At 44.0% G+C, this 26,057-nt stretch overlaps 1 long non-coding RNA gene across 1 annotated transcript; it reads right to left on the reverse strand.

The window, feature by feature from the left end:
* Positions 1-1,993: 1,993 nt before the first annotated feature.
* LOC145579676 (uncharacterized) lies at positions 1,994-4,657 on the reverse strand. The gene is made up of 3 exons (XR_014099180.1): positions 4,462-4,657; positions 2,558-2,698; positions 1,994-2,454 (listed from the first exon to the last, which is right to left on the reverse strand). It is a non-coding gene; the product is annotated as an uncharacterized LOC145579676 (long non-coding RNA).
* Between the last annotated feature and the right edge of the window lie 21,400 nt (positions 4,658-26,057).

Raw genomic sequence — 26,057 nt, forward strand, 5'->3', positions numbered from 1 at the left:
TTGGTGATACTTGCAGTGTTTATTAGGATCCCACTTAGGTGACATGACTTTTGGAACTGGGTCTTTGATAGGTCTTATGGGCATGACTAGTCCTTTGTGGTGTATCTTTTCGAAAGTTGTTTCATAACTCATGCCAAGTGGAGTGAATACCCTTTTCGACCTTTGGATTAGTTGTTTAGAGGAGTTCGTAGCATGTACTTCGTTAATGGGAGAGGAAGAAGAAGGATGGTCGTTCTTTTTCCTCTTTCACTATTATCTTTCGGAAGGTCATCTTCAATGTCAATGCCTATGTTATACACAGCCTTGAAAGTATTCAAGTTGTGTTGGTATTTTAAGTGTTTTGCATATTTTTCTTGAAGATTCTTGATGAACATCCTTACAGACTCTTTTTCAGTAGGAACCTTAACCATATTAGCGGAAGTTTCCCTCCACTTGTTGAAGAAAGAAGTGAACCCTTTGTTTTCTTTTTGCTTTAGCATCTCAAGCTGTCTATGGTCTGTTTCATCTTGAATGTTGCACTTATATCAATCTATGAAAGCATTTATTATGGAATCCCAAGAAGAGGTTTTCTCTTTATCAAGAGAAAAGAACCATTGTTGACAAAGGGTTTCAAGTGATAAAGAAAACAATGTGTGAAAAATTTTCTTATCTATCCCCTTAATATTCATTATTGTCTCGAATGCTCTTAAGTGAAAGTAAGGATTGTCAGTTAGCTTAAACTTAGGGATGTCATTGGCATTGAATTTCTGCGGAAGAAGTTACTTATCCACTAAGACCCCTTGTGAGCTAATGCCCTGGAATCTATAGTCAATGGAAAGTTTGCTCAAGCTTTCTTGCATGAGCTCCATTTGTTGTTGCTTCACAGGGTCATTGATTTGAAGGTTTAAAGCCTTCAACACCTCAGTCATGTTAGTCATTTCCTTCTTAAGTTCATTGACTTCTTCTTGACTTGCCATTATCTTCTTAGCTTTTCTTTTCCAACTGACTGGTTTATCAAAAAGTTGTACTTGAACAAAAGTGTTGTCCTTGATTAATCGCCCTTCTCTCCTTGACCGAGTGTTGTGGAAAGGGAAGTTAGGGATAAGCTTTTTTTTATTATTTTTGGCTCAAGCTCAATTGAACATGCAATAGATTGAAAGAGGATATGTAAGAGAATAGAAATGGAATGGACCCTCAACTCAAATGACGGAAAAACGACTCATGCATGAACCTAAGACATAGTCATGGTGACATATACATAGTGTGTGCTAACACTAGTACAAAAGTAACCTTAAGTAACACCCAAAAAGTGCTACATAAAGTGGTAAAAGTGTTATTATAGATATTAGGTAACACTTTATTGGGTGATACTTCCGCCCATGTTACCTAATGTCTTATGTAACACTTTTGGTAACGTATGGTAATACTTTCAAAAGTGTTACTATAAACTCTCTTAAGTAACACTTTTTATATTATTAGTATCATCTTTAAAGTGTTACTTTCTATGTCTAATGTAACACTTACTTATCTTTAGTAACACTTTCCAATCATATAGTATCACTTTATCCAACGTTATGTATCACTTTTTCGATCTAATGTAACACTTTGTTGATTATTAGGTAACATTTTTCAATTATCCCTTGACACATAGTAGCACTTTATTCGACATTATGTATCACTTTTGCAAACTAATGTAACACCTTGTTAATTAGTAGGTAACATTTTATTATTATCATTTTTATGACAAGAATTATTTTTATTATTATTATTTTAATTTTTTTTAAACAATTTATTATTATTATTATTATTATTATTATTATTATTATTATTGATTATTATTATTATGAATAATAATTTTTTTTTCAATTATTATTATTATTATTATTTGAAATTTGCAACTTTTTAAATTTTTTAATAAATAATAATAATAACAATAATAATAATAATAATTAATAGCATATGTCAGAAAAAAAAATTAAAATAATCAACATGTACAACAACCACGAATGTGAAATTAATTAACATATACGATAAACAATAATTTGAATTGATATACTTTCATATTTTTTTCAATAAAAAATCCATAAACAATCTAATAATCCAAAAAAAATAAACATCAACTTCAGACACTAGACCACTAAAATCTAAAACAGAAAAAAGAACTATAACAAGCTGCCGCAGTTGACAACATACAACAGCTACGAGCCTATCAGTAACAATAGATAGTCGCAACAGCAGACAACAGTAGCAACAGTTACAACAGCATATAGAAACAACAGTCAGCGGTAACAGCACCACCAGTCAGCGATAATAATAATAGCAGGCAGCATGTCACCTCCTTGCTGAGGAGTTCATCATGTTGTAAGGTTTATCAACTTGATACCAATCATTTTAATCAATTGATTCAAAATTTCTTAAAAATGAAAAGAAGAGAAGATTTCATCCACCAATGCAATCTTTAGCCATGTTAAACTCCTGCACACATAACCAAAAGAAAATCAACACTCCACTAAGCTAAAAACCAACTTAACAACCAATTTCAACAAGAAAATGATGCACCAACTACTAACATTCTTACCTGCTCCAGTGGCGACACTAAAGCCCTAATAACACCACGTTATCCATCTAGAGGGTAATGAGTAGCAGCAACTCAGCAAGAATCATTATCAAACAACACCACGTTGTTCATTTCATCCTCCCACTTTCCCTTACTTCACTTCTGCAATGCCCACAAATAAATAATTAAATAATTATTCTATTTATCTCACATTAAACAAATTAAACAAGGAAACCCATTGTTGTTTTACTGCCAATAGTCCCTTCCCTCTTACTTGCCATAGAGTCCTTACTGAAATCCCTCTCCTTTTCACACTTATGTTCTTATAGCATTCAATCTCCCTAAAACAAGAATCAATTTTTTTTTTAATTGTATAAAAAAATAAATGTTACTATACTAAATGACTAAATGCCAAGCAATAGAGAACTAAAAAGTTTATTAGTTGACAACTCGATAAATGCCCAAATGTTAAAGGATATCATAACCTATATCTCAAACATTAAAACTCATGAATATAATGCAAATGAGAACTAAGAGTAGACTTTTAAAATACTTTCAACAAGTCACACTGTCACATGCATTTAGGAAGGTCTCATGGCATCATAAGAGCCATGACTAATGTCGAAAATAGCCATGGAATCCGGCCCGTACGTAATATCAAGTTGTCAGCCTACAAATAACAAAATATGTGATCCTTATTATCTGTTGTAATAATAGAACGATATCCACATCCAATCCTAACTAAAGACATAGATCTACTAAACTGTACATACCCACATCAGATCACACAACCAATTTTACTTCCAATTATGTTTTCCAACAAGGACACATTCAATAGATAATATAATTAACAACTTAATCCAAAAGATGAAGTCAATAGATTCTTAAAATGATTATCAGGCATACATGTAGCATGAGTAGGTATAGCAATTTATCCTAAAAACATGCTGCCTATGAAGTGTCTACAGATACCAGTCATAGGACTGGGCATCATCAGCTCAAGAAGACATGTATACATCTCCAATTAATATGTATATATGAAGTAACTAAGTTTTGGCTAATGCAAAGATCTCCTGTGATGCAATGACTAAGGATAAGACTTAAAGTAGTCAACTTTATCCATGTATCTTGCTCATATTTAATTTTACACATCTTTCATTTAAACAATGGCATTTCCTAAAACAAACAAATCTCTAATTAGGGTCTGCTTTGCATGGGTGCCGCACCAATTATTGGGCACTCAGCACTTATCAATGTCAAATTACAACAATCCCAAAAGAATAACAAAACGAAGTCAGAATGATTGATTAGGAAAAGTGGAAATGTGATTTTCTTTTCTACATCCTCTTATTTGATTCGAAACAATGATAAATAAAAGTGCTAGACATATGAAAATGAAAGATACCTTATAGTATATCAAAGGGGCATACTTGTAAAATTAAGTGCTACAAAATGAAGTAAAACTTCCAAATAATTATAACATTTGTAACTAAAGATGAAAGAATAGAAACTAAATTGACGCAAGAATTTAACGGAGTAGAATGACGAAATCGAAATTGACGAAATAAAATTTATAATAATGAGAAATGAACAAATCCAAAACATTTAGCAAACCGTATTGGTTATAGAAAAATAGAGAAAATTAGGCAAATTCAAAAGGGGATATTCCGCTTACTAAATTAATAATGAGAAAACCTATACCTGGGTATGAGAAATTCAGCAAATTGTATGGATTGACAGGATCGTAAAATTTACAAATACAATTGAAGAATGAAACAAATTAAAGGGCAAATTCAGCAAAAGGGCAATAGATCCAATATTTAGGGTTCTTCAAGCAAAAAATCGAGATTAATATATAACAGATCACAAATGGAAGTTGAAAAGAATTAACACTAGATTATGAAAAATTGACAATAATGTCTTACCTATGCTTCAATGGAGGAGAGAAAGCCCATGTTGCGAGAAGAGCAATGGCGCAAGACCCTAGACTGGCGGCTGATGAGGGAGGAAGATGAAGGGGCAGTGGTATGGCAGCCGAAACAACAACAGCGGAAAAGGGTGTTTTATTCCTATTGCGGTTAATCGTGATTTGTGAAGATCAAAGTTGAGTGCTATAAATGGTTTTTTTAATTGATTATATATTTTCAATTGATTATATATATGTACTTTTTGTTTGAAAAAAAATTAATATAGGAATTTTTTTTTGAACGAATTTAATAAATGTTCTTAGCAACTAGCCCTATTACTATAAAAAAAAAAAAAAAAAAAAAAAATATACGAAGGGTTACTATAGGCCTATTCACATTTACTTAATTTTATTTCATTTTAGTTAAGCTCTAATCAGTTCAATTCAGTTCACTCCAATCAGTTCAGTTCAGCTCCTAATTTTCTTCTGTCATAAAATATTCATTTAAGTTAAGTTAAGTTCAGTCAGTTCAGCTCCAATCAGTTCAGTTCAGTTTAGCTCCAATCAGTTCAGTTCAATTCAGATCATTTCAGTAAATATGAACAGGCCCATGTGGCTAGACAATGTGACTAGACTCAAGCAAAGACTAAGTTAAGACCTCACATATATGCATTAAACTGGACAGGTTGTGGTATTTTAGTCATAACTTTTGATATGTGACTCTGATTGGGACGAAACCAACGCCACATTAAAGATAAAACTCGGGGCTACATATCCATAGGTTGTAAGACTTGTAACTCTTCCTAGAATTCTGGCTATGACCAAAACAAGTTGACGCTTGTGCAGTATACGAGAATAAAAATCCAGGTTGACTTAAAGGAACTATGACTCGATTTAAGGTATATTTTTTAGCTCTAATTAATTAATTAATTAATTAAAGTCCTTTAGTCATTGGTTAGTTTATTTAAGCATATTTATAAACACAAGTCAATCCAAACGGTTAGTTAGTCACATGATAAGTATGCACAAGTAAGAGATGCACAAGTAGTCAAGTAGTCACAACATGATGCAATGATTTTGCAACCTAACCATGGATTTAGTTCTCTAAAGTTCAAGGATATGGGTTAGTCAAAGAGGGTCCATGCTTATGGGTCCGGATGCATCGCGCGAAAGCCTTACCTTTGGAAGGGTTGGCGCATATGGATGGGACCCCAAAAGTTAAACTTGCTTCCACGGTTTGGTGGATTCACAAACTCGGACGTACCCGTCTTTGCCAGGAGCGTTCGATTGGGTAGATGGAGCGAGAACCCCCAAAGGGTTATGGCCATATGTAGAACACATATGGGTTTTAGTTTAGAGAGAAAAACTCAATAAGGAAGTAGAATCGAGCCAACAGTTCTAGAACCAGTTAAACACAAGAAGGCAGAGTTCTGGCTCGGTATTGGAAGATCACGGCGCGAGACAACATAGTCTATCGCCAGAAAATAATTCTGTCGCCAGACAACAAGGTTGTCGCCAGGCGACGAGGTTATTTCTCAGGCGACGCACTCTATTTCCTCAGCGCTAGTTCCTACATGCCTGAGAAGCTTTCTGTGTTCTTAGAATTTTCCATTTTTCGCAGTATTATTTCGATTCTAGTTGTGAAAGATATTTCTCAAATTTCCTACGTGTAAAAAATCCTATGTTTTTGACTCATTACGGATGGTCTTTCCAATGAGAACCTTTTTTATGCATTTGACAATAACGTTAATCAAAATTACGCACATGAAATACTTAGAACTTTTCAAGTCTCATCCACTCATTCTAAATCATTGCCAAAATAAAATTTTAGGAATTAAAATAGAAATCCTCCCTAGCGGAGTCGCCAAAAACTATAGGGAATATTTCAAGCATTATCGCAAACTTGAACCCCACTGTGATCATACACTTAAGCATAGTGGCGTCCAAAGGGAAGGAAGCTAGAGCAAAAGAGTCGCCAACAAGTTTTAGGAACTTGTAAACCGTTCACATGGTGAATGTTACACTCCTTAACGATCCAGGAGATTGTCAACTCCAATACGTCTAGAACTATGACTGGTGTTCGGGGATGAGGGTACGAATCCAATCTAAAAGAGAAAGAACTCGCCCTATAAAATAGGCCTCTACTTTATTCTACTCTTATTTATGTGCGCTTTCTGACTAACATACAATCAATAGATTAATCCTAAACCTGTTTATCTATGTTGGTTGAATATTAATGCACAAATAAAACTATTATTGGCGATCACTTGAATTATAATCAAATTAACCTTAAACAAGATTATTAATTATCTTATTAAGCGTGATTACAAGTACAAATTCTCTTTAAACATGCATAAAAGGCGTGATCAAGCAATAAAAATAAATATATATCAAGCAACATAATAATAATAATAATAATAATAATAATAATAATAATAATAATAATAATAATAATAATAATAATAATAATAATAATTATCATAATCATGTTAAAGCATAAAATTATTAGCAAGATCCTAGGCATGATACTAACAAGATTAATAACAAACCCTAGCATGTCACTAAACATATAAAGATCAACATTATGTTAGGAAAGACAAAAGGAAGCATCATAGAAATCATAATTGATATTAGAAACTTAATTAACCCTAAGCATGATACTAGGAAACAATAAACATCCTAACATGATTCTAGGAATCAAAATAATAATCTAAACATGATTTCTATATCAAAATATCAATTAAACAATTAAAGTACTTACTTCGATGTCTCGTACCTCTTTCTAATAACAAAATACACGCACTAGTAACTTCAAGGAAAATAATAATCAAACAATTAAATTAAATAATTGAAATAGAGATTTGGGACCAAACCCTCAGAAATATCAAACCTTTCACGTCTAGAGCAAAGGCAACTTCGAACTTGGCTAGGTGTGTCTAGTGCTAACGTATGAGGAATTGTGTTTGTAAAAGGTTAGGCTAGAAAGAGGGAGAGAGAATAAGCTTTAGCTTAGAGAGAGAAAAGAATTAGAGAATTCTGGGTATTGAAAACGGAGGTCCAAGGACCTTATTTATAAGAAAATTGTTTTGGGTGTTTTTGGTCCCTCGGGAGAGTTACAACACGAAGACTGATCCGGCGTGAGCTGTACCTGCAAAACAAACGGAGACACCTGTTGGGTGGTGCTCCGCCTCCGACACACAAGTTAGTAACTTGTAGAGAAAGGAAAAGATGCGGAAATTTAGGTGGGTATCTGCTCGGATTCCAAGCTCAGATGTCTCTATCTCAGGGACTGTTTGTAATAAATGGTAAAACGTGCCCTCAAAAGGAGGGACATCTCTCTATTTATAGGGTCTTTGGGATTTGTGCCCCTGATTAGGTCACTGAACCCTAATCATTGGTGGGCTGCGCCGCTTTGCGGCTTTCTAGGGATTTGGGCCTGAAGGCCGCCTTTTTTCCCTTTAATTTCTGGAGCGACACGTGTCAGGCAGACATTGGACCACCCTGAAGCTGACACGTGTCGTCCTCTGATTGGACCACGTGGCGGGGTAAAATTACCCTAAACATTTTCCCCTCACAGATGTGACGTGGCACGCCACGTGGCATCTGTGACATGTGTCACGCTCCGATTTGTGGTAATTTTACCATCAAGAAGTAACCATTAACCTTCCGAGTAAATTACGAGAATGCCCCTGTATTTACCCTCTATAAATAGCCGTTCACCCTCATCATTTTGTACGTTTACAAAAAAATTTCTAGAGAAAGAACTTTGAGAGAGCAGAAGTCGTCCGTTTGAGTCAAGCGCAAGCAAGGAAGCTTGTACTCCATCAACCCAGCCGGACCCGTCCGTTTTCAGATATCAAATCCAAAGGTACCGTCTCTGCCTCTCTCAGCTCTTTTTCTTGTTTCACCGCTTGTACATATTTCTTGCAATAAATGGATGCATCACCAACACACACGGCACAACCTAGGTTAGAGTCCAGCCGGTCACCTGGGACGGCTGAGTCTAGGACTTGGAGTGCCGTCTCGGGGTGTTGGGACCACCCTTTGCCTTGGATTCCGACCATTTATGTGTTTGTGCAGGACACAATGGCTCGGACTATGCAGACGGCCACCGGTCCGAACTACAGAAGCGAAGGCTCAGGCAGCCAAACGCCTGAGGGAGAAACGTCTGGTCAGGGAGACCAGACGGCTCTGGAGAGATCCCCTTCGCGCGCCCCTTCAACTCCCGTTGATTCCTTTTTGGAAGAGTGCGACCAAGGCGGCGATGAGGCCGTCTCAGCCCCCTTGTCCCAAAATGAGGAGGAGACGGAGAGCGACAGCTCCGCCTCCACCTCTGAGAGCAGCGACGATTTACCCCCGCTTCAGGATAGCAAGGAGGAAGAGAGGAAGAAGTGGAACGAGAAGGACAATCCTTTTAACATCCACGTCTCTGCCAAGGACCGGATCCAAATGGAGGAGAACTTAAAGAACTTTACGCAAATGCACCCGTTAGGAGACGGGTATAGGATCCGGGTGCCGCCTGAGAACGGCACCATCGCCTGGGAGGATGATCAAGAGAACGCCAACAGCTACTTCGGCAATTATGAGGCGGCGTTCAAGGCTGGTCTTCGCTTCCCCCTTCATCAGGCGGTGAAGGCAATATTGAGAGGCTACGGCCTCGGTGTCTGGCAACTTACCCCCAATTCTTGGGCAAACATTTTGGGGTATGTTGCCGCCTGCGAGTTCCAGGGGCTTAACCCCGGCTGAGAGGCTTTTACTAGTATGCATTATCTTAGCAAAAGCCCAGGCGGTTAGAGGGCGTGGTACACTCTAACCACGCATCCCCAATACATGATGACCTTGGACAAGGTCTCCAAATTCGACGGCTGGAAGCACAGGTTCTACCTGATGTCAGCTCCCAGCAGGCGGGAGAATTATGAATTTCGTCAGTATAATAAGAAGCCCGACCTGATGGGCAGGAAGTGCGCTCTTCCCCGGATCCCAGAGGAGGATTTTGACAAGATCATTGAGGCAGAATTTTTCGGCCTCACAAACGCAACCTTGTTGATTTGGGTATTTCATACCCGGCCAGGTGGCCCAATCAGAAAGCGCCACGTGTCCTCCGTATAGGTGCCATTTGGACCTATGGAATAATGACACGTGGAGGGTGGGCTCTTCTCCGTCCTACGTGGACTGAAGGTCCAGCAGGGACCATTCAGGTGGCGACACGTGTCACTCAAAAAGTGCTCCAGAATCCTTTTGGGCACAGTGACACGTGTCACTCAGGCATTGGCCCTGGGATGGCGGCCTTCTAAGGCCCAAATCCCGAGGTGCCGCAAAACAGCGTGACCTAATTCCTGGGTCACCAGATCCTAGGAAGGCACACTCTTCAAAAGGACCCTATAAATAGGGACATTATGTCATTTATGAAAGGGAGAAATTTTTGACAGACAATACGTCACTCATCTCACTTTACCTGAGCTTGGAATCCAAGCAGATAACTTTACTTCCGCACGTTTTATTTCCAAACGTTTGCTGACTTAATCTTCGGAGGCGGACCCCCAACCATCCGGAGGTCCGTTTGCTTTGCCGGTACAGGCGTCCTCAATTGAATCCAGTTTCAGTGTTGTAACTCTCCCGAGGGACAAAAACCCCGAAACATTTGGCGCCGTCTGTGGGGAGAGTACCTCTGAAATGGCTTCACAAGAACCTGTACCAAATCCGGAGGCCATTCGGCCTCCAAACGATGTACTGGTCCAAACGGACCATGACTCAGGTGACGACGCTGATGTCGAAACCTATGTGGATCCAAATGGATCCCTCATCTCTAAACGCATCCGCAGTAAGGAACGGCGAGAGTGTCCCCATGTTCAGGCAAGACCAAGCAAAACTGCTGGTCAGCCAAAGAAGCCCTCGGGGCGGCCGATTGATCCTTCCCAGGCGGCAGGATCAACTCCCGTCACTCGGGATGAGCTAATGTCACTCCTGAGCAGCCTCAGGGGTGAAATCAAGCAGCTCGCCTCAAAGAAGTCGCCTACTCCTAGAAAGGAGCAGTCGACCAAGAAGCCAGCCCAAGCTGGCAAACAGAAGTCGGTCAGGGACCGTCAGCCGACTCCTCATCCTGCTCCTAAGGAGAAGGCCAGGCCCCAATTTGACCTTAATCGGCTCCGTTTCCCAGAAACGGGCGCAAGAAAACCCATCCGGCACATACAGCCGGATGGTAGCAAGAAAACGTTCTCTGACGCTCGGCAATACATTGAGGAGAGGAGAACCCAGCAATCAGAGTCGGCTTCAACGTCGACTTATCATGATAGCTTTCGGAATACCTCTGTGAGGTGTTCCCAGTCTGTACATGAGACCCCAGCAAGCAGCCAAAGGGTTCAGTCTGGGCCGCATGTGATTCAGTCCGCCCAGTACATGGCACAGCCATTGTACCAGGCGCCAGTTGTACCTTACATGCAACCTACCCTCTATGGAGGACAGGCGGCATACGGCTATCAGCCGATGGACTGGCAGCTTAGGCTGCAACACCTTGGAGATCAACCCTCTGCTTTCTCCAGAGAAATAACTGAAGCCGTGCAGCCGGCTAAAGTTAAAAATGTTCTGGTTGGAGCCTATGACGGGACCTCCAACCCAGAGGACCACCTGTTGGCATACACCCACCTCATGTATTTACAGGGGTTGGATGATGCCGCATGGTGTCGTTGCTTTCCAGCCACCCTGAAGGGCATAGCCCAGCAGTGGTTTGGCAACCTGCCGGTTGGCTGCATAAATAGCTTCAAGACGCTTGCGTTCTTGTTTGCATCAAACTTCTCTATGAACATCCCTGCCAAAAAGACAAGTCTTGACTTTGGCAATGTACAGCAGGGAGATAGAGAAGGTTTGCGATCTTACGTCAGGCGGTTCAATCTGGTCCGAATCCAGATTCATGGGCTGTCTGATGAGGTCGCCTTCACAGACTTCTTTAAGGGTCTGAAGGACGGGTCTACTTTTAAGTACGAACTCGTCCGCAAACAAATCTTTACCCTACAAGGAGCCTTGCGAGAGGCGGAAGCCTACATACAGGCGACCGAACTCTGCTCCTCCAATAAGCAGTCAGACCATAAGAAGTCCGACCGGCAGAAAGAGAGTCGGCCTGCTCAACCGGCTCCTAAGCCAGAAGAGAGCAAAAAGAAAAAGCAAGTCTGGGCCATTGATAACTCTGATCAACCGGCCCAAAAGAAGAAAAAAGAGTGGAAACCGTACGTCCCAAGGTACGAATTCCACAAGGACTGCTGCTCCATCCTTTAGGAAATTAAGGATCGGCTAACTCTTGAAAAGCCGACTGCTATGAAAGGTTCCGCTGAAAATCGGAACAAGAACAAGCATTGCCATTTCCATGAGGATGTTGGCCATGACACGAACGACTGCTTTAGTCTCAAGCGGGAGCTCGACCGTCTGGCCGACAAAGGACACCTGAAGTCCTATGTGAAGTCCAAAGTGACTTCAAAAGCAAATCCGGGGCAATCCAAGAAAAAGACTCCCCAGCCTGCTGTGAGTGCCGAAACTGATGAAGAACCGGTGTACACCATAGCAGGCGGATTTGCCTGTGGTGGCCCGACCATTCGGGGTACCAAGGACCATCTAAGAAAGATGGTCAATTCTGTTGAGGAGGGGGATACAGCTAGCACATCCACCTTCCCTAAAGTTGTCATTACCGAACAGGACAGAGGCAAAGTCCGTCGGCCGCATGATGACCCTGTTGTCATTGAGTGTAAAGTTGCCAACCAGCTGGTTGGCCGAATTCTGATTGACACAGGAAGTTCCTCTGACCTCATCAGCCTCAAATGCTTGTCCAATCTCAAGTACAAACCGGATAGCATGATGGAGGTCACCCACACCTTAGTTGGGTTTGGGGGAGGACTTGTGCACCCAGTCGGACGAATTGACCTACCTGTCCGCCTAGGAAGCAGGGGAGACGGTCGGCACATGACCATCCGTTTCCTAGTGGTTGAAAAGCTCACGGCTTACAACCTCATCTTTGGCCGACCCACTCTTAATGAGTGTAAGGTCGTCATAATCCCTGCTCTCATGCTACTCAAGTATGAGAAGGATGATGGAACAGTTGGTTCCCTTAATGGGGACCAAAAGACGGCTCGAGAGTGTTATCTCTCGGACGTCAAGCCTGCGGCCGCATCATCCGGCAGGGGCAAGCAAATGATTGACCTCGACGATGTCGAAGAAGAACAGTCGGCCCCACCAGCCGGAAAGAAAAGAAAGACTGATCAGCTGGTGGTGGTAAAAAAAGAAAAGCAATAGCAATCACTGACCAGGGAACGGTCGGATGATCTTCGTCCCCAGCCTGCTGGTGAAAACATTGATATCCCTCTGGATGACAGCCGTCCAGAGCGAACTGTTAAGGTGGGGACGATTGCCTTTGCAAAGCTGGGTGAAAACCTTCACCAGCTGCTCAAGGAATTCAAAGACATCTTTGCCTTTGAAGTGGAGGAGATGCCAGGCATCAGCCCGGATCTCGCTGTCCACAAACTCGCCGTGGATCCTAAAAAGAAGCCCATCCGGCAAAAGAAAAGAAACCACGGCGAAGAAAAAAGTCAGGCGGCAGTTGCCGAAGTAAAAAAGCTGTTAGATGCCAAGTTCATTCGGCCGTGCAACTTCCCTGAGTGGGTAGCTAACGTTGTGTTAGTAAAAAAGCCGAATGGAACTTGGCGGATGTGTGTTGATTACACAGACCTCAACAAGGCATGTCCAAAGGATAGCTATCCACTGCCTAAGATCGACAGTCTGGTCGACTCAACAACCGGGCATGCCCTGATGAGTTTCATGGATGCCTATTCAGGTTTCCATCAGATCCCCCTGTGGAAAAAAGATCAAGAAAAAACGGCATTCGTCACTGATCAGGGGTTGTTCTGTTATACGGTGATGCCGTTTGGTTTGAAGAATGCGCCTGCTACCTTCCAACGAATGATTAATACGGTCTTCATTAATCAAATCGGAAGGAACGTAGAGGCGTACATTGATGATATGATAGTCAAATCCAAACAGCAGGCGGATCACCTTGCTGATCTCCGAGAAACATTCGCCACACTCAGGCGGCACAAGGTCATGCTTAACCCAAAAAAGTGTGTCTTTGGTGTTGAGTCTGGGAAGTTTCTCGGATTTTTGATTGACCAAAGGGGAATAGAGGCCAACCCTGAGAAAATACAGGCGGTGATCGACATGCAGTCGCCCCGTACTGTGAAGGAAGTGCAAAAACTAACAGGTTGTCTGGCGGCCCTGGGGAGATTCCTCAGCCGTTCAGGCGACAAGTGTCTCTACTTTTTCCAGGCAATAAAAAAGAAGACAAACTTTGAATGGGGGGATGATGCAGAGGCGGCCTTTCAAAGGCTAAAAACTCATTTGCACTCTTTGCCGAGGCTTGTCAGCCCTTTGCCTAAAGAGAAGCTCTTCATGTACTTAGCCGTCTCTGATCATGCCCTCAGTGCCGTCCTCTTAGCTGAAAGAGACGGCATCCAGCGCCCGGTGTATTTCATAAGCCATGTTTTGAGAAACGCGGAGCTTCGGTACCCCATGGTTGAGAAATTCAGCCTTGCCCTTTACATGGCCATCAAGAAGCTTAAACCTTACTTCTTGGCGCATGCGGTAGAGGTCTATACTGACCAACCGATCAAACGGCCACTCACAACCTTGGAGTCTTCTGGACGAATGCTCAAATGGGCGATTGAAATGCAAGGATTAGAAATCACTTACGAACCAAGGAAGGCAATAAAGGGACAAGCATTCGCTGACTTTATTGTCGAAATGACAAGGCCGGTTGTTCCGGACAATACAGACCAGGTTTGGAAAGTGTATGTGGATGGGAGCTCCACTGTGAACGGCTGTGGTGCGGGGATTATCTGTCAATCTCCTGAAGGAGATAAGTACAAATACGCACTACGGTTCAAGTTTCAGGTCTCTAATAATGAGGCCGAGTATGAGGCCCTGCTGGCCGGCATCCGGTATTGCAAGGCGGCAGGGGCGAAGAAGATATCCGCCTGCTCTGATTCTCAACTGGTCGTACTCCAAGTTAATGGAACGTACGAGGCCACTCATCCGGCCATGATAAAATATTTGCAGGCGGTCAAGAGTGAAGTTGGGTCACTTAAAGAATTTCATCTAACTCAAGTGCCCAGGTCTTCAAACAATCAGGCGGATGCTCTGTCCAAGTTGGCATCATCCGCCTCTTGTGAAACGCCTCGGTCAGTCTTCTGGGAGGTCATGGAAAAAAGAAGTATATCTGAGGAAGACCCCATTGGAATTCTTGACCGAAGCTCAACCTGGATGGACAGCATCCGGGCCTATCTTGCAGACGGCACGCTCCCTGACTCACCACGGGAGGCGGCTGTTCTAAAAAAACGAGCAGCTAACTTCGAGGTGCGACAAGGAGAGCTCTTCAGGGCTGGCTTTTTGAAACCCCTGTTGAAGTGTGTTACCCCTGAAAAGGGGAAGGAAGTTCTCGAAGAGTTGCATTCGGGATTCCGCGCCTCCCATATAGGCGGCAGATCCCTCGCGGCCAAGGCCAGGCGGCTTTACTTTTGGCCAACTCTGGAGTCGGATGTCATGGAAATGGTGAAAAAATGTGACAAGTGCCAAAAGTTTGGCAAGCTCATCCATCGTCCGGCTACAGACCTGACGGCCATCCACAGCCCAATACCCTTTGCCAAATGGGGCATGGACATTCTGGGGCCATATACAACTGCACCAGGCGGCAAGCGCTATATATTGGTGGCTGTGGATTACTTTACCAAGTGGGTAGAGGCTGAGGCAGTAAAAAACATCAAGACTAAAGACGTCATTTCCTTTATCTGGAGGAACATAATCACTCGTTTTGGGGTGCCCATGTCTATGGTTTTTGACAATGGTCCTCAATTTAAGACGCCTCAACTCAAGACTTGGCTGGGAGACCAGGGGGTCTCAAGCTTCTTCGCATCAGTCGGCCGGCCGCAAGCAAACGGCCAGGTCGAAGCCTTCAACAAGTTAATCTCAGACGGGATTAAAAAGAAAATTGAGCGGGCTGGTGGCCTTTGGGCGGATGAATTACCACACGTCCTTTGGTCCATCAGAACGACTGCTAAAGGGGCAACGGGAGAAACCCCATTCCTAATGGTGTATGGTGAAGAAGCTGTTCTGCCCATTAAGCACTATGAGCCGACCCTTCGAATCATGTTGTATGATGAAGAGGCGAATTGGGAGGCCATGCGCCTAGCATTGGACTCACTTCCAGAGCGCAGGGGCAATGCTGCCTTGCGCCATGAGATATACCTTCTGAGAATGACTCGGGCATACAACAAAAGAGTACACAAGCGTCCTCTCAAAGTGGGGGACTTTGCGCTACGGAGAATGGAGGCAGTCGGTAAGGCGAATGGTAATAGGTGGGGGTTGGAGGAAGATAGGAAGGGCTGTCAGGGTGTTCCGACAGCTCACTTCGAGGCACTCTCATTGAGCCGTCTGAATAAACAGTCGACCCGTCCGAATGGTAGAAAACTCCATCGGAGCTACACTGCCTTGCTGTTCTTTTGGTCCTGGCCATAGTGTCCTGCACAGACACGGAAACGGTCGGATTCGGAGAAGTTCGCAAAGCAGGGTCTTTGGCCAAGCATTCGGCACTGCTAGTTCTAGATTCAGCCGTCCCCGGTGACCGGCTGATCACTATCCTACGCCGTGCCGCATGCAATTGGGGAGCCATTTTTTCGAAAACAAAGAAAAAATGAAGAGTAAAAAGAAAATACAGGCGTTACCTTTAGAAGAAGGGAGAAAGACGCCTGGTTGACTAAAGAACGGTCGGACTGTTGGCCGAGTGTCGGATGCTTGAAAAACGCTTAGGGAATTTTGAGATTCTTTAAGTCAAAAAGTCCAAGATTCTCCAGAGATTCACCAAGGTGTGAATCCAAGGGGGGGGGGGGGGGGTCAAACCTTACTATTTATAGGGGGGTAAAACCCTAATTTTTTCCCTCCAGTAATTTTTGAATCTGACCACTCAGATACTGACACCTGTCACAGGAGTCACGTGCAATGCACGTGACCCCTGTGAGGGGCAAATGATTTGGGTATTTCATACCCGGCCAGGTGGCCCAATCAGAAAGCGCCACGTGTCCTCCGTATAGGTGCCATTTGGACCTATGGAATAATGACACGTGGAGGGTGGGCTCTTCTCCGTCCTACGTGGACTGAAGGTCCAGCAGGGACCATTCAGGTGGCGACACGTGTCACTCAAAAAGTGCTCCAGAATCCTTTTGGGCACAGTGACACGTGTCACTCAGGCATTGGCCCTGGGATGGCGGCCTTTTAAGGCCCAAATCCCGAGGCGCCGCAAAACGGCGTGACCTAATTCCTGGGTCACCAGATCCTAGGAAGGCACACTCTTCAAAAGGACCCTATAAATAGGGACATTATGTCATTTATGAAAGGGAGAAAATTTTTACAGACAATACATCACTCATCTCACTTTACCTGAGCTTGGAATCCAAGCAGATAACTTTACTTCCGCACGTTTTATTTCCGAACGTTTGCTGACTTAATCTTCGGAGGCGGACCCCCAACCATCCGGAGGTCCGTTTGCTTTGCAGGTACAGGCGTCCTCAGTTGAATCCAGTTTTAGTGTTGTAACTCTCCCGAGGGACAAAAACCCCGAAACACTTGTCAACCGGGGAAACAATAAAAGTTCCCAAGAACTGGATCCCCAAGAGCGCCTGGCTCAGGGATGAGTGTTTCCTAGCCGCCTGCGGGCTAGGACACATGTTTACCAGACGTATGCGCCTGAATTTATATCCGCATGTAGTGCTTTTGTATCGGAATTGATTTATGGTACTGACCAATCTTTCTCTTTTTTACAGAAGAAGCTTTAGATATGTTGCAGACGAAGAAGACTCCCAAGCGGTCCTCTGCAGTCATCCGCAAGGAGCTTGCAGAAAAAGCTGTGGCCGCACTCAAGGCCAAGGTAAAAACGCCTGACCCTTTCTTATTGGTCTCAAAGATTATTTTCCCCGGATGCTAACTTTAACTTGGTTATTTTCGCAGGGGGGAGAGGTTGGAAAGACGTTTGAGAAAAATCTCAAACGGGCTAGGGAGGAAACCCCCTCCATTCTCAACAAAACCAAAAAATCCACCTCCGCCTCAACTCCTGGCGCCTCAGCCGGGAATCAATAAATGCGGATAGCGGGGCGAAACAAGAGGGTAGGCGGCAGCTTGGGCCTCGACCTCGTCAACCCCGTATCAGCGACCGGGGGGTTCACCACGCCTGCAAGCGGTTCCCGCTTGGCCGGCTCTGAAGGTAAGAACCCTTTTGAATCCCCGCTTGAGCTGGGGTGGCCTTTGCGGGTGAAATCCCACTCTCAATAGACGTCATCTTCAGACGGTCGGCAACAGATAGGTGCTGCCTTAGTTTCGCACTCATCACGTATTGATTATGGTGCAGATCAATCTCCCCGCTGGCCAGACGTCCAGAAGCATGCCAAGGCCATGCTTGACGCCGTCCGGAAGAGGGATAAAGACAACATCCCTGGGATAGAGACGTTCAATCTGGAACGCATTCTATCCCTTCTGGATGAGGTAAGAGACTTGACAATTTTATTTTTTCCAAGTGTTTTACCCCACCTGCAATACTCATACCGCTTGCTTTTTTGCAGGCTATGCTGCGAGTTGACGGGCTCAAGCGTCCTTATTCCCGCAAACGGGAAGAGGTAAAAAGGGCCAAGAAGTCCGCCTCAAACGCTGATAATGTTGCTTTATACTCAACTATCGTAAATGAACTTGAAACTAAAACAATCATAATGACACAGGCGTCAAAAATCCAGCAGCTGGAGGCGGATCTGAAGACGGCCTACCAACGGGCGGGCGATGCTGAGATGGCCCAGAAGAAAGCAGAGGAGGCTCAGAAGAAGGCGGATGAGAGCCTCAAGAAGGCTAATGAGGCGCTCAAGAAGGCCCAGGCGGACCTTGGCACACTTCAAGGTGTTTCTGAAGAGAACACCAAAATGAAGACCAAGGTTGAAAGGCTGGAGAAGGAGGCTGCTCAGGCTTAGAAAAACTTTGCAGCAACCCTGGAGGCGAAGCAAAACCGCCTGGTTGCTGAGAGTGATGCTGACAATGACGCCCGTATGAAGATCGCCTGGGCTGCCTTGTACCCAGACGCGGATTACAGCATCTGGGCACTGGCTCACAGCTATGCCGAGTACGTGGTGTACTTGAGAGACAGAGGTGAGCCAGAGCCTGAACCCTTTAATGCCTGGGTCAACTCCAACAATGAGCTCCCCGCGCCTAAGCTACCTGGTCCAGGTGTAGCACAAGAGATTCCCTCAGATGATGAGGAAGAGGGCCAGGAGGCACCGCCTGCAGGCCAGAAGTGATCTTTCAGCGGCAGTATGCTAATCTCTTTTATCTTTTCTTTGATTCTGCGGCAGTATGCCAAAACTTGCTTTTCCGGCCTGCGTGCCGAGTATCTTTGTATTTACCGGCTGTGGAGCTGGGTTAATCCCACTAGCTTGAACCCCACTGTGATCATACACTAAAGTACGGTGGCGTCCAAAAGGGAAGAAGATAGAGCAAAAGAGTCGCCAACAAGTTTTTTAGGAATTTGTAAACCGTTCATAGGGTGAAGGTTACACCCCTTAACGATCCAAGAGATCGTCAACTCCATAAGGTCATGAACCAAATAAGGGTTCGGGGATGATGGTACAAATCCAACCTAAAAGAGATTGAACCTGCCCTAATAATAGGCCTCTACTTTATTCTGCTCGTATTCATGTGCGCTTTCTGATTAACATGCAATCATTAGGATTAACCCTAAACCTGTTTAATCTATGTTGGTTGAATATTAATGCACAAATAAAACTATTATTGGCGATCACTTGAAATTATAATCATATTAACCCTAACAAGATTATTAAATATCTTATTAAGCGTGATTACAAGTACCAATTCCCTTTAACATGCATAAAAGGCGTGATCAAGCAATAAAAATAAACATCAAGCAACACAATAAATATCACAATAATAATCATGAGTAATAATTATAATCATAATAATAAAATAAACATCAAAATAATAATATTCATAATCATCATAATATAACAATTACAATAATCATAATCATGTTCATGTTAATATTAAGGCACAATAAACATAGCAAGATCCTAGGCATGATACTAACAAGATTAATAACAAACCCTAGCATGTCACTAAGCAATAAAAATCAAATCTTTAACCCTAACATGATACTAACAATCATAAATATTAGGAAGAACATAGGAAGCATCGTAACAATCATATTTAATATTAAAAAATACCCTAGACATGATACTAGGAATATCATAACAACAATGTAAACATGATTTATACATCATAATATCAATTAAAACCATTAAAGTACTTACTTTGATGCTTCGTACCTCTTTCTAATAACAAAATACACGCGTTAGTAACTTCAAGGAAAGTAATAATCAAAACAATTAAATTAAATAATTGAAAGAGAGATTTGGGACCAAACCCTCAGAAATTAAACCTTTCACGTCTAGGGCGAAGGCAACTTCGAATATGGCTAGGTGTTTCTAGATCTAATGAATGCGGAATTTTGTATGAGAAAACAAAGTTTAGAAAAGAAAGAGAGAGAGAGATGAAATAATCAAGAAAACTTGATGAGGATTGGTGAATGATTAAGAGAGAATTAGAGAATTAATGATTGCGAATGAAAACTTATTGTAGGTGAGAATTCGTGAGAATTGGTGAATGAATGAATGTAGATGATTGGTCCCTGAAAACGGAGTTTTTAATACGATATTTATAGAGAAAATCAGCCAAAAAAGATAATTTAACAAAACAGAGTCTGACGCTCAGAAAACAGAGCTGGCGCCAACCCTGGCTAGCTGGCGCCAGGCACCAGCACTAGCGCCAGACGCCAATGGCTAGCGCCAGGCGCCAGGCCTGGTTCCAGGCGCCAAGGCCTGAGGTCAGACGCCAAGCTTAAATTTAACGCGTTTTTGAAAATCCGATAAGTTTACCGTACTGGAGGATAAAATAAAATAATATAATTTCTTCGAAAATGCTATTTGATTTTAAATAAAACTCTGAAAAGTCAACAAAAGTCAATTTATCAATGCTAATTGAATTAGGAATGAAAAGAACCTTCTAGAAGAATCTAGAAGACTAAAACCATTCCTAATTGCATTAGGAATGATAAATCATATTAGGCCCTCCCCTAGATAATTGGGCCGCATATAAAGCTCAAACCGGGCCCAGTTTGGTAAATTGGCCATAACTTCCTCAATATTCATCGGAATTGGGCCTATAATATATCATTGGAAAGGTCTTTGCAAGCCCTATCTAACTACACTACTATTGGACCCATATCATGGACCAACCAAACTGGATTGGCTGTTTTCTTAAAATAAGTTTTCAAAAACAGAGAGAAAAGAAAAGAATTAAAACTTTCCGCAACACTAGACTTTCCACACTTTCGCTTCATTCGATTATGATTCGACGTGAAAGGTACTCATCACTGGGTTTGGTTTTGGGGAGACACAAATGGGTGTCTACAGCCCCAATTGGGATAGAAAGTGCAACTTTGGAATAAATAACCTAAGTGAGAACTTCAGCCGGTGACCGACTGATGCCCCAGGGCATCCGGTATTCGGTTACTTATCGCTCTTCTCAGATCACTCTAGTCAGACGGCTATGAGTTAACCAACTCGGTCATTCAATTTCTGCCGTCTACATAGGTACGTAGAACCGACACATAGTCTGCTCTCTACGACGATTGCACCCGGAGGGGTGTCGCCGGACGCCTTTGTCCATGTTGGGACAGGCGATTTTATAAAATGAGCAACCATCCGGCCATTTTAGCCTTTGGTCTTGTTTGAGACCGGTTGTATAGCCACTAAGCGTTTTTGTGCTTAGTTTTTAATCGGCGCATTGGCCGAACGTTATCGAATTAAACTAAGTATCGAACTTAGTTAATTAAACAGAAAGTCCGTCTGGGTCATTACCCAGGCGAACAGACAACTTTTAAGTAAAACTTGCAAAATAACGAATCCATCTGAGTACTACCCAGGCGGGAAAACAAAACAAATTTGCGAACAAAGTCTGAATTCTCATTAATTGACTTGTGTTTACAAAAAATTTACATTCTCATAAGTAGTACTTTTTCAAATTGTCTACATTCCAAGTTCTAGGCAGGCGCCGGCCGTCTGGAGTTTCCAGGCGTTAGGTGCCGTCCCTTACTTCTTCATAGATCCGGTAGGGGCCATTCTAGTTTGGAGTTAGCTTCCCCAGCTCATTGGCCCTACCGGTTGCCTCCATTTTGCGTAACACTAAGTCGTCAACTTTCAAGGGACGCTTGTGTACTTTCTTGTTGTAGGCTCTAGTCATTCTCAGATGGTAAATCTCATGACGCAAGGCGGCATTGCCCCTGCGTTCTGGGAGTGAATCCAATGCCAGGCGCATTGCTTCCCAGTTTGCCTCTTCATCATATAGCATGACTCTAAGAGTCGACTCGTAATGTTCGATGGGCAAGACGGCTTCAGCACCGTAAACCATGAGAAATGGGGTTTCACCGGTTGCCCCCTTCGCTGTTGTCCGGATGGCCCATAGGACATGGATTAACTCTTCTGCCCATAAGCCACCGGCTCTTTCTATTTTCTTCTTGATGCCGTCTGAGATGAGTTTGTTGAAGGCTTCAACTTGGTCGTTTTCTTGGGGTCGGCCGACAGATGCAAAATAGCTTGAGATCCCCTGATCTCCCAACCAAGTTTTTAGCTGAGGCGTCTCAAACTAAGGACCATTATCAAACACCATAGACATAGGTACCCAATACCGGGTGATAATGTTTTTCCAGATGAAGGAAATCACGTCTGAGGTCTTGATGTTTTTAACCGCCTCAGCCTCCACCCACTTGGTGAAATAATCCACAACCACGAAGATGTAGCGCTTTCCGCCTGGAGCAGGCGTGTAAGGACCTAGAATGTCCATGCCCCATTTTGCAAATGGGATAGGGCTGTAGATGGCCGTCAGATCAGTAGTCGGGCGGTGAATAAGTCTGCCAAATTTTTGGCACTTGTCACATTTCTTTACCAACTCCTTGGCGTCTGCCTCAAGAGTAGGCCAAAAATAATGTCGTTTGGCTCTGACGGCTAGGGACCTGCCGCCTATGTGGGAGGCGCAGAATCCCGATTGCAGGTCTTCGAGAACTTCCTTCCCCTTTTCTGGGGTGACACACTTCAACAGGGGCTTAAGAAACCCCGCCTTGAAGAGTTCTCCATTTTTCAACTCGAAGCTTGCAGCTCGCTTCTTCAGGACGGCTGCCTCCTGTGGCGAATCAGGAAGTGTACCGTCTGAAAGATAGGCCCGGATGCCATCCATCCAGGTAGAGCTTCGGTCCAGAATTCCAATGGGATCTTCATAGATGCTTCTCTTTTCAAGAACTTCCCAAAAGACTGACCGAGGCGTATCATGGCAGGCGAAAGACGCCAGTTTTGACAATGCATCCGCCTGGTTGTTTTCCGACCTAGGCACTTGATTCAACCGGAATTCCTCAAGTGCCCCGACCTCTTCTTTGACTGCCTGAAGATATATAGCCGGATGAGTAGCCTCATAGCTTCCCTCATACTGGCTAACAACCAATTGGGAATCAGAGTAGGCGTCAATTTTCATGGCCCCTGCCGCCTTACACATGCGAATGCCGGCTAGCAGGACTTCATATTCCGCCTCATTGTTAGAGGCTTAAAACTTGAAGCGTAGTGCATACTCAAATATGTCCTCTTCAGGAGACTCGTAGATTACGCCTGCACCACAGCCGTTCTTTGTAGAGCTCCCGTCTACGTACACTTTCCAAACCTGGCCGAGATTATCCGGAGCCACCGGACGGGTCATTTCAACAATGAAGTCGGTGAACGCCTGACCTTTCACTGCCTTTCTTGGTTCGTAAGTGATTTCGAGACTTTGCATTTCAATAGCCCATTTCAACATTCTCCCGGATGACTCCAAGGTAGACATTGGCCGCTTGAGTGGCTGGTCGGTGTAAATCACCACCGGATGTGCCAAAAAGTAAGGCTTCAGCTTTTTGAATGCCATATACAAAGCAAGGCCAAATTTTTCAACCATGGGGTACCGGAGTTCAGCATTTTTGAGAACATGGCTAATGAAGTAAACCGGGAGCTGCACGCCGTCTTGTTCAGCAAGGATAACGGCACTGAGGGCATGATCTGAGATGGCTAAATACATGTACAACGTCTCCCTAGGCAAAGGACTGACCAACCTAGGTAGAGAATGTAAATGCTCTTTCAACCTCTGGAATGCCGCCTCAGCATCATCCCCCCATTCAAATCTGGTCTTCTTCCTGATTGCTTGGAAGAAGTAAAGGCATTTGTCGCCTGGCCGGCTGAGGAACCTTCCCAAGGCGGCCAGACAACCGGTGAGTCTCTGCACTTCCTTGACAGAACGGGGTGACTTCATGTCTATCACCGCCTGTATCTTTTTGGGGTTAGCCTCTATCCCCCTTTGATCAATCAGGAATCCGAGAAACTTCCCAGACTCAACACCAAAGACGCATTTCTTTGGATTTAACATGACCTTATGCCGCCTGAGGGTGGTGAATGTTTCTCGGAGATCAGCAAGGTGATCCGTCTGTAGCTTGGATTTGACTATCATGTCATCAATGTACGCCTCCACATTCCTCCCAATTTAATTAATGAAGACCGTATTAATCATCCGTTGGAAGGTGGCAGGCGCATTTTTCAAGCCAAACGACATCACGGTATAACAGAATAACCTCTGATCAGTGATGAAGGTCGTCTTCTCTTGATCCTTTTTCCATAGGGGTATCTGATGGAAGCCGGAGTAGGCATCCATAAAACTCATCAAGGCGTGACCGGCTGTAGAATCGACTAGACTGTCGATCTTTGGAAGCGGGTAACTGTCCTTTGGACACGCCTTGTTGAGGTCTGTGTTATCAACACACATGCGCCAGGTCTCATTCGGTTTCTTAACAAGGACCACATTGGACACCTAGTCGGGAAAGTTACAGGGCCGAATGAACCTGGCGTCTAGCAGCTTTTTGACTTCGGCAGCTGCCGCCTGACTTTTTTCCTCGCCGTGGTTTCTTTTCTTTTGCCGGATGGGCTTCTTTTTGGGGTCCACGGCGAGTTTGTGGACAGCGAGATCTGGGCTGACGCCTGGCATCTCTTCCACTTGAAAAGCAAAAATGTCTTTGAATTCCTTCAGCAGAAGGTGCAAGCTTGCACCCAAGGTAGCATGAGCAACCGTCCCAACCTTTACAGTACGTTCTGGACGGCTGTCATCCAGAACGAGATCAATGTTTTCACCAGCCGGTTGGGGACGAAGCTCGTCTGACCGTTCACCGGTCAGTGATTGCTATTTTTTCTCTTTCTTCACCTCCACCAATAGAGGTGCCTTTCTTTTCTTCCCAGATACTGGTGGGGCAGGTGCTGGGTCGGCATCCTTGACATTGTCAAGGTCTATTGGTTCCTGGCCGCCTGGGGCCACAGTGTCTCTGACGGCTGAGAGATAGCACTCTCGGGCCGTCTTCTGATCCCCATTCAGGGAACCAACAGTGCCGTCATCCCTCTCATACTTGATGAGCATGAGAGACGGGATGATTACTGCCTTGGCTACGTTGAGGGTTGGCCGGCCAAGGATAATGTTGTAGGCGGTCAACTCCTCAACGACCAAGAATCTGACGACAATATGTCGTCCTTGGCCCTTCTCTCCCAGCCGGATGGGTAAGTCAATTCTTCCGGCTGGGTAGACCATCCCACCCCCAAAACCAACCAAGGGGTGGGTGACCGGATGCGTGCTGCTGACGTTGTATTTCAGCTTTTGCAGGCACCGGAGGCTGATGATGTCTGATGAGCTGCCGGTGTCAATAAGGATTCTTCCAACCAGTTGGTTGGCAACCTTACATTCAATGACGACCGGGTCATCATGCGGATGGCGGACGCTGCCCCTGTCCTTCTCAGTGATCAAGACGTCTGGGAAGGAGGTGCTTGCAGACGCCTGCTCATCATCATCCTTGTCCATCTTTCGAAGATAGCTCTTGGTGCCCCGGATGGTAGGGCCACCACAGGAGAACCCGCCTGCTGTTGTGTAGACCGGCTCCTTGTCGGTATCCGAGCTACTAGCAGGCTGGGGGGTAGTCTTGGATGACTGACCCTTGTTCTTCTTCTTTGCCCCGGCTGGGGACTTGGAAATGTAAGGCTTCAACATCCTCTTGCCAGCCAGACGGTTCAACACCCGTTGCAGGCTGAAGCAGTCGTTGGTGTCATGGCCAACCTCCTCATGGAATTGACAGAATTTGTTCTTATTCCTTGACTGAATGGAACTTTTCATTGGATTCGGCTTCTCTAGGGACAGCCGGTCCTTGATTTCCATGAGGATGGAGTTGCAGTCCTTGTTAAACTCGTACTTAGGAACGTACGGTTTAAACTCTTTCTTTTTCTTCTGGGACGGCTGGTCAGAGTCATTAACCGCCCAGATTTCTTTTCTTTTCTTGCTCTCTTCTTTATTTTTGGCCGGCTGAGCAGACCGACTGTCTTTTTGCTTGTCGGACTTCTTGGAGTCCGACTGGTTACCAGGCGAGCAGAGGTCGGTAGC

Source organism: Chenopodium album, chromosome 1 (genome assembly GCF_948465745.1).
Source record: "Chenopodium album chromosome 1, dcCheAlbu1.1, whole genome shotgun sequence".
Taxonomy (NCBI): Eukaryota; Viridiplantae; Streptophyta; class Magnoliopsida; order Caryophyllales; family Amaranthaceae; genus Chenopodium; species Chenopodium album.